Source organism: Coffea arabica, chromosome 9e (genome assembly GCF_036785885.1).
Source record: "Coffea arabica cultivar ET-39 chromosome 9e, Coffea Arabica ET-39 HiFi, whole genome shotgun sequence".
Taxonomy (NCBI): Eukaryota; Viridiplantae; Streptophyta; class Magnoliopsida; order Gentianales; family Rubiaceae; genus Coffea; species Coffea arabica.
The window spans coordinates 10,232,464-10,240,990 of NC_092327.1; the positions used below are offsets into that span (position 1 = coordinate 10,232,464).

An 8,527-nucleotide genomic window follows, 5' to 3' on the forward strand; every position below is an offset into this window, starting at 1 on the left:
GGCGAACTAAAGGGGTTAACGGACTGCCTGCCCAGCTCTCGCCAGGACTACGGTACAGTTTACGTCGATCTATAACGTTCCGGAACATCCCATTGCACGTAAACAAGTCAAAAGAGTCAAAATAAAAAAAATGAAAAAATTTGCCGAAGATGAATAGTGCAGGCCACGTCAGAATCCGGCCGGAATCTGGCCGGATTCAGTCCAGTGACTTTTCGTTCAAAATTTTCCTTTTGCCGTTTGAAATCCAAATCGATTCAAAGTTCAGCCAAACATCAACCAAGCATATATACATTGAAATCCAACATTCCAAGCCAAATCGGCATACCAAAATATCCAACTAATCCATACATGTACAATAACCAATTACAAACCAAACATTGGAGGAAACAAAACACTTAGGGTTTCACCCTCAAGGAGCTATTCAAAATACATGTACATGAGCTCAACTTGTCATTCAACTATTACAATCTTTTCCAAAAGTGTTCATTTTCCTGTAAGGAAAACAAATGGAACGGTGTGAGCTAAAGCTCAGTGAGCAACTATCACAATAGCAGTTAAGATCACATAAGCATAACCATTCAAGTCAAGTATACAATTTCGAAGTAAAGCAATTCAGTGAAAGGATACGGTCGGCTCTCAAGAGCCCATTTCCACGCTTACATTCTTGATCCACACTCATTGACCCTCCGTCAATGTTAAAAGTACCAAACCGTAGACCTCACTTCACTTCCATTCCTTCCACCCAACATACCCCAACCGGGCCCGCACTCCATTCAGTCATTTTGGTAATACTCGAGTATACCGGAACCAAAGGTCTCATTACCACAAGGTTCCTCAGTACAGTCCCCGTGGCATGACAATTTTCACGACCAAGCCCTCGCCGGCTCGATCCAATTGACTACCAAACGGGGTTGAGCTCAGTAATACAGTGAAGCCATTGGACATTCGCCCAAATGACACCAAATCAGTTTCCAAGAATGGAATTCAGTATCCAGTATATCAAGTTCAGTAATGCAGTAAAACGGTAGCCAATCAGTGATACTGTCAAAAGGGGTGAGGGCGGTCAAGTACACCCTCACCTTAATCAATTCCAATATCCAAGTAAGCCTTCAAGGCATCACATATACATTTAGCAAAGCCACATAGTAACAATTAAGTGAGTAGTATACTCACCAAGTGAGAAAATGATGTTTCATGCACCGTCGTTAAACGAACGTCGTGCACCACCGTTTCCTCCTAGAACAAGTGAACAATTACCATAAGACTCGATAACGAGTCACAAAGCCAAGCCAATTATAACCCAATAGGGTTTCATATGCATAAACAAGCATAATAGCAAACCAGAAAATCAAGCATTGGAACTCATTCGTCCCAACGACAAAAATAGTTTTTGGCCTCCAAAAGCGGTAATGGCACAAAATACGCTACGCTTATCGGATGAGGGCGAAAGACCCACCATCTCGAAGCTATGAAACAGGGCTACAACAATGTAGAAGGCCTCTCAGTCCAAATCCTAGCACAACTAGGTCAAAAATGCAGAAAACCCCGCCAGAACCGCAATTGCAGGTTCCAAAATCACAGAAAACTGTAATACGTCTATCTCAGCCTATACAGATCCAAATGCATTGATTCCAAAGGCAAATGAAAGCTAAGACATCCAGCTACCATTCATCAGAAGACACCAACTTCAAATTCCAAACCAAATCCAGTCAAAACAGGCAATTACTATCCCAGTTCGGACATTCTGTTCACCAAAAACAGCAACAGTAAAAACGGCATAACTCTCTCTATACTAGTCCAAATGCCCTGAAATTTTGCAGGCACATCAAACTCATCAATACCTACAACTTTCATGTTTTGATCAAAGTTCAATTCGGCCTCTAGCTATGACCTAAAATTTCGGACAGAATAGGGGTTCATGAACCCTAACTTTTCACATTTCATTCCCAATCCAAAATTGATTGCATTTCACAACAATTCACACCTACTAGAGCCAAAGCCCCTTATTACCAACCATCATACTAGTCCACAACATCAAAATCATATGAAACCAGAAAATTCCTCATAAAATTAAAAACTTCAACAAATCAAGCCAAACCAAGAAATAAATCATATAATCCATCACTTTAGCCACTTCTAAGCCAAACATAAACATCATTAGGTGTAGTAGAGGTTCAACCATCACTTACCAAGTAATCAAGAGAGATAGGGAGTGTGGACACCTTAGCTCTCCAAAAAAAACTTCACTAAGCACTCAAGAGCACCAAAGGAAGGAATTTTATGGAGTAGATTCTAGTTTAAGCACTTGAGTTGGGTGATTTGAGCTTGTTGGAAGCTTAAACTTGGAAGAGTTTTTCTTTCTTCTTGGATGAGAGGTTCGGCCATCAAGGAGCAAGAAATGGTAAGTTTTGTTCAATTTTTAAGATATTTAAACAAGTGGTCAAAAGGTCAAAAAATAGAATAGTAAACCATAAAGTCCACCCAAAGGGAACATGACACATGGCACCTCATTAAATGCATTCTTGTCATTCTTTTCTCTCTCACATCAATCACTTCACACATACTACTTATCTCTTAACACCCGATAAATTTTCCACAGTATCCGAAACTTAACCGTATTGGCCGAATTTTCCCGAACTTTTCGCACTAGTGGGTCCCACGTCCAATATATATTCTTAATTTTCTAAAAACTCTCCAATACTAGAAAATTCATATAAAACCTATAACTGCTCATAAAATCCACCAAGAAAATATTCCTAGGCCAGAAAATGCAGAAAACATGAAATTTAAGGGGGAAAAACCCTAGGAAACTATTAGGGCAATACGGGTTCTCACACTCTCTCCCCCTTAAAAGAATTTCGTCCTCGAAATTCCTTATCATTGACTACTCCGGGATTAAATTGAACAGTATACTGATCTGTACCCCTTCACTGGCCAGGTTCATTAAATTCTTACCTTCCACGTCCTCTGATGAGTCAACATCTAAGGAGTACACCCGAGAGGACACTTTCGATCCATCCTTGTCCCCCTTCGACTGGTCAGGGTGGGTCGTGGTTGGTGGCAGAGTCCCTTGCCTCTCGCGCAAGCGAGCTGGACAGTTAGCAATTTGATGTTCGGCATTCCCACAGAGCAAGCATTTTCCTCCTTTCCTCCAGCAATTGTCCTCCGAGTGGTTTAATTTTCCGCAATACCCGCAGGGTCCGCGTGCTGCAGAAGCTGAGCCTCCTCTTGACGGCCTCTCTGGTGACATTTCCGGCATCCTCACTCCTCCCGTTCCCCGCCCAAATTTGGGAGGGATACTTTCATCCTCCAGTCCCGAATTGTTTCCAGGAAATCCTCTCTTTTTCGCCTGAAAGTTTTTCACCTGGAGCCTAGCATTCTCTACCCGTTGTGCCTTTTCCACTGCTTCACTGAAGGCGTTAATTTGGGCTGCCGCGAGGTCCTTCTGGATTTCTACGTTCAAGCCCTGGACAAATCGCCGTATTCTTCGTTGCTCGGTCAAGATCAACTCAGGCGCAAACTTGGATAAACGGGTAAATTGACTCTCATATTCCGCCACAGTTTGAGCCCCTTGGCGGAGCCTAATGAACTCGTCCTCCTTCCTCTCCTGGACTAGAGGAGGGAAAAATTTTGCATTAAATTCTCGGATGAAGTTCACCCAAGTCCTCGGCGTCTGCTCCCGTTCCCATTTCTGCCTGATGACGTTCCACCAGGAACGGGCAGCCCCTTCAAGTTGAAACACGGCAAAAGTGACCTGCCGTTCGTCCGGGTAGTGTAGGGCCGCGAATATATCAACCATTTTCTCCAGCCATTTCTCAGCCACATCAGGGTCGGGTCCCCCAATAAACTTTGGAGGGGAAAACTTTTGAAAACGTTCTAGAGCTCTATCTTCGCTCTCAATATGATGGCCAGGGTTTCCGGGGTTTCCAGGGTTAGGGTTTGGGTTTTGGCCCTGTCGTTGCACTACTTGTGCGAGTAGGTTTGTCATTTGCTGCATAGCGGCAGCTATTTGAGCATTGGGGTCTATTTGGGGTTCAGGATCAGGTCCAGTCGAGGTTTCCCCCGCACCCCTAACCGGTGTAGGTTGTCTAGTTCTGCGTCCACGGCCTCGACCACTCCGAGTGCCTTCCATCAATCTAAGTCAATCTAAGTCACCAAATAGATATACTGTTAAAGGGCACCTAACCCTCCTTTCCGTAGCACCAGACAGGAACAAGGAAACAAGAATAAGTAACTCAAACAATTACCGTGAAGAGCATTTAAACATATACCACGTATACATAGATCACATAACCAAGTTAAGCAATCATACGGAACAGTCAGTCAAGTACATATGAAGTCATTGCATGAAACAATAGGGTCTTCCAAAAGTACTATAGACACCTAGGTCACAAGTACAAAAGGACTCACGAAACGCTTTTCCCCTTCTAGGGTTTCGTCCAAATATTTATATCTTAATCAAGGTCGATCACGCTTAACCACCCGAACAAACCACACGAAGTTCCATAGAATCGCCTTTCTAGTTCACCTAATCCTTTCTAACCTAGGCCTTCATATCTTTCGTATCCGGGCGCGAGAATCTCGTCTAAGATAATTCACATCTCGAGCCGGCCGGTCCCAAGAGTAAACCATCCTTATTAAAGATTCCTACCCGACATACATACCTAGCTTCCTCGAGTCCCATGATAATGATTCGTACACTTATCACATGCCCGGTTCATAACTTATGCTCAAACGAGCACTTAGACATATTCATGAAATTAGGACCACACCACCACTTGGCCCAGTCTCACTCCACGCAGAGACCACGCGAAGTGGCTCTGATACCACCTGTGACAGCCCCACTTTCCCCTAAGGCGAACTAAAGGGGTTAGCGGACTGCCTGCCCAGCTCTCGCCAGGACTACGGTACAGTTTACGTCGATCTATAACGTTCCGGAACATCCCATTGCACGTAAACAAGTCAAAAGAGTCAAAATAAAAAAAATGAAAAAATTTGCCGAAGATGAATAGTGCAGGCCACGTCAGAATCCGGCCGGAATCTGGCCGGATTCAGTCCAGTGACTTTTCGTTCAAAATTTTCCTTTTGCCGTTTGAAATCCAAATCGATTCAAAGTTCAGCCAAACATCAACCAAGCATATATACATTGAAATCCAACATTCCAAGCCAAATCGGCATACCAAAATATCCAACTAATCCATACATGTACAATAACCAATTACAAACCAAACATTGGAGGAAACAAAACACTTAGGGTTTCACCCTCAAGGAGCTATTCAAAATACATGTACATGAGCTCAACTTGTCATTCAACTATTACAATCTTTTCCAAAAGTGTTCATTTTCCTGTAAGGAAAACAAATGGAACGGTGTGAGCTAAAGCTCAGTGAGCAACTATCACAATAGCAGTTAAGATCACATAAGCATAACCATTCAAGTCAAGTATACAATTTCGAAGTAAAGCAATTCAGTGAAAGGATACGGTCGGCTCTCAAGAGCCCATTTCCACGCTTACATTCTTGATCCACACTCATTGACCCTCCGTCAATGTTAAAAGTACCAAACCGTAGACCTCACTTCACTTCCATTCCTTCCACCCAACATACCCCAACCGGGCCCGCACTCCATTCAGTCATTTTGGTAATACTCGAGTATACCGGAACCAAAGGTCTCATTACCACAAGGTTCCTCAGTACAGTCCCCGTGGCATGACAATTTTCACGACCAAGCCCTCGCCGGCTCGATCCAATTGACTACCAAACGGGGTTGAGCTCAGTAATACAGTGAAGCCATTGGACATTCGCCCAAATGACACCAAATCAGTTTCCAAGAATGGAATTCAGTATCCAGTATATCAAGTTCAGTAATGCAGTAAAACGGTAGCCAATCAGTGATACTGTCAAAAGGGGTGAGGGCGGTCAAGTACACCCTCACCTTAATCAATTCCAATATCCAAGTAAGCCTTCAAGGCATCACATATACATTTAGCAAAGCCACATAGTAACAATTAAGTGAGTAGTATACTCACCAAGTGAGAAAATGATGTTTCATGCACCGTCGTTAAACGAACGTCGTGCACCACCGTTTCCTCCTAGAACAAGTGAACAATTACCATAAGACTCGATAACGAGTCACAAAGCCAAGCCAATTATAACCCAATAGGGTTTCATATGCATAAACAAGCATAATAGCAAACCAGAAAATCAAGCATTGGAACTCATTCGTCCCAACGACAAAAATAGTTTTTGGCCTCCAAAAGCGGTAATGGCACAAAATACGCTACGCTTATCGGATGAGGGCGAAAGACCCACCATCTCGAAGCTATGAAACAGGGCTACAACAATGTAGAAGGCCTCTCAGTCCAAATCCTAGCACAACTAGGTCAAAAATGCAGAAAACCCCGCCAGAACCGCAATTGCAGGTTCCAAAATCACAGAAAACTGTAATACGTCTATCTCAGCCTACACAGATCCAAATGCATTGATTCCAAAGGAAAATGAAAGCTAAGACATCAAGCTACCATTCATCAGAAGACACCAACTTCAAATTCCAAACCAAATCCAGTCAAAACAGGCAATTACTATCCCAGTTCGGACATTCTGTTCACCAAAAACAGCAACAGTAAAAACGGCATAACTCTCTCTATACTAGTCCAAATGCCCTGAAATTTTGCAGGCACATCAAAATCATCAATACCTACAACTTTCATGTTTTGATCAAAGTCCAATTCGGCCTCTAGCTATGACCTAAAATTTCGGACAGAATAGGGGTTCATGAACCCTAACTTTTCACATTTCATTCCCAATCCAAAATTGATTGCATTTCACAACAATTCACACCTACTAGAGCCAAAGCCCCTTATTACCAACCATCATACTAGTCCACAACATCAAAATCATATGAAACCAGAAAATTCCTCATAAAATTAAAAACTTCAACAAATCAAGCCAAACCAAGAAATAAATCATATAATCCATCACTTTAGCCACTTCTAAGCCAAACATAAACATCATTAGGTGTAGTAGAGGTTCAACCATCACTTACCAAGTAATCAAGAGAGATAGGGAGTGTGGACACCTTAGCTCTCCAAAAAAAACTTCACTAAGCACTCAAGAGCACCAAAGGAAGGAATTTTATGGAGTAGATTCTAGTTTAAGCACTTGAGTTGGGTGATTTGAGCTTGTTGGAAGCTTAAACTTGGAAGAGTTTTTCTTTCTTCTTGGATGAGAGGTTCGGCCATCAAGGAGCAAGAAATGGTAAGTTTTGTTCAATTTTTAAGATATTTAAACAAGTGGTCAAAAGGTCAAAAAATAGAATAGTAAACCATAAAGTCCACCCAAAGGGAACATGACACATGGCACCTCATTAAATGCATTCTTGTCATTCTTTTCTCTCTCACATCAATCACTTCACACATACTACTTATCTCTTAACACCCGATAAATTTTCCACAGTATCCGAAACTTAACCGTATTGGCCGAATTTTCCCGAACTTTTCGCACTAGTGGGTCCAACGTCCAATATATATTCTTAATTTTCTAAAAACTCTCCAATACTAGAAAATTCATATAAAAACTATAACTGCTCATAAAATCCACCAAGAAAATATTCCTAGGCCAGAAAATGCAGAAAACATGAAATTTAAGGGGGAAAAACCCTAGGAAACTATTAGGGCAATACGGGTTCTCACACCACGTGTATGGTTCAAGGTTGCATATTTGGCACCTTAAAATGATATAGTTATCATTGTACGAGTAATTTGAGCATAACATAAGCATGGTTTAAGGTTTCACATTGGAACATTTACAATAAGACAGTTTTCGTGATACAGAAATAAACACATACTGAAGGATACGGTGTTCCAGTGGAACGATTTCGGACAACTTCACCTTATAACTCCTTGTACCCTCGGTTTGTCTGGCCATCACCTTATTCCTCCTGTGGTAGTATTCGAGTATACCGAAACGGTGTCCCAGGGTTGCAACCTACCCGACCAAACCCAGTCCTGGATCGAGTAGGTTAGTAACCAAGGCCAGGGCCTTCTGAGTGGTGAAGGAAGTGATAGTCTTACTCCATCCACTCCTTTCTAACTTTGGGTGGTGGTCCAATTTCTCTTAGTCTACTATCGGATGCATCTCTTTTCCTTGCTTGAAAGGCTCTAAGCTGAGATTTTAAGCTTTCCATCCTTTGCGCTTTCTCGATAGCGTCATTAAATGTTTCAATCTCTGCTGCGGCAAGGGCATCTTGGATTTCTAAATTTAATCCTTGGATAAACCGTCTTATTCTCTTCCGTTCCATAGCCACCAATTCTGGAGTATATTTAGATAATTTCATGAATCGTGTTTCGTACTCAGCCACACTCAAAGTTTCTCGACACAGCTTTATAAAATCGTCTTCTCTCTTTTCTTGGACTAGTGGATGATGAAATTTCTCATTAAACTCTCGTACAAAGTTTATCCAAGTTCTTGGAGTTTGATCCCTTTCCCACTTGTTTCTTATAACATTCCACAAGGCTCGAGCTGCTCCG

At 42.1% G+C, this 8,527-nt stretch overlaps 2 long non-coding RNA genes across 2 annotated transcripts; both read right to left on the reverse strand.

The window, feature by feature from the left end:
- Positions 1-260: 260 nt before the first annotated feature.
- On the reverse strand, positions 261-1,240 carry LOC113720883 (uncharacterized). The gene is made up of 2 exons (XR_003455560.2): positions 1,174-1,240; positions 261-491 (listed from the first exon to the last, which is right to left on the reverse strand). It is a non-coding gene; the product is annotated as an uncharacterized lncRNA (long non-coding RNA).
- Positions 1,241-5,115: 3,875 nt separating this feature from the next.
- LOC113720885 (uncharacterized) lies at positions 5,116-6,095 on the reverse strand. The gene is made up of 2 exons (XR_003455562.2): positions 6,029-6,095; positions 5,116-5,346 (listed from the first exon to the last, which is right to left on the reverse strand). It is a non-coding gene; the product is annotated as an uncharacterized lncRNA (long non-coding RNA).
- Between the last annotated feature and the right edge of the window lie 2,432 nt (positions 6,096-8,527).